This window comes from Bidens hawaiensis, unplaced genomic scaffold, assembly GCF_021521415.1.
Source record: "Bidens hawaiensis isolate Kalapana, Puna unplaced genomic scaffold, B.hawaiensis_p1.1 tig00023446_1, whole genome shotgun sequence".
NCBI lineage: Eukaryota > Viridiplantae > Streptophyta > Magnoliopsida > Asterales > Asteraceae > Bidens > Bidens hawaiensis.
The window spans coordinates 54653-55969 of NW_027493686.1; positions in this window are offsets into that span (position 1 = coordinate 54653).

Here is a 1317-nt window from a genome sequence, read left to right on the forward strand (position 1 = left end):
GGAACTCAGCACACAAAAAAAAAAAAGGTTGTTGAGTTTTTTTGATTTCCTAGCAATAAACACCATTGTTGGTGTTAAGGAGACAAGAAGAAGTGAGTTTGTGGCTGTAATCTAATCCCACGGAAGCACCAAAAACAAATATAATATAAAGAGTAAACCAACACCAACACCCCCCTTGTGTTTTTGCGTTCGGACAGCAACCAAAGAAGAAGAAAATTCGGTTTTTTTGTAATTGCTGAGCCAGGAGGAAGAAGAGGATCATTAAGGAAAACTTGGGACAGCAGCAAGGGTAAATATTCAACATAAAACTCAGCCCTAATTGGTAGTAAACATTTCATATTCCTTGTTCTATTGTTAAAGGGTCATAACTTTTTGATTTGATCTTTAAAGTTGGATTGTTTTACAAGTAAGTTAGAGATTGAGTTGTTATTAATTACCCTTGATTGTTGAATGATTAATATGATGTTTAAGTTGAGTTTTTTTATGTTTAACTTAAGTATATGCTACTGTCCAAAATTAATGTTAGGCTAAACTAGTTAGTTCTACCTAGGTTAGATGAATATTGTTAGGTTTTAGTATGTAATATGGATTGTTGATCATCATGACTTGAACTGTTAATGAAAAGTTTGGTTTAGCATTGAATTAGATTGTGTTTAGTGGCTGTGTTTTTATTAATTATTCTCATATACCTCTTGCTTTGATTGATTGAATCAGTTTTGATTGATTTTAGCTTGTTTGAACTCTTTACTTTGTGTTTAGAGATTGTTTTCGGGAAGTACAACCGTAGGGTTTAGTTGGGTATGTTAATTAGTTAAAATCAGCTGGTAGGCACCTTCTTAGAGACCGAGAGGTGATAGGAAGAAGGGTCGTCTTATAGCTTTTACTTGTTAGGATTAGGATCGCGCGAGAGCGGGTTCCGTTCTTGTCGGGTTTGGGGTTGTGAGCGATTAGTTGACCTAGTTTAATTTAAACTAAATTGTTCCTCTATCCTTGGTTGCGTATTATTCGTCTCCATTATGGTAGTGTTCCGGTGAGACCGAGTGGAGAGTCGACATTAGAACAGTTTAGCAATTCGTTTCCGGTTTTGTTCTTAAAATAAACTAAGTGTAAGTTAGGGTTTGTTAGTGAGACCGAGAGATGATCTAGCTTTCTTGAGTGAACCTTAGTTGTGTCATCCTTAGGAACCGTTGTCGTGAGATTCTTCAATCCATTAGCTTATTATACCTTCAATAGGATTCTTACCTAGGTAGACGTTTTCTCCATTGATAAGTCTCATTCTCAAAGTTTCGTCTAGTCTTGTTAGGTTTAATTAATTAA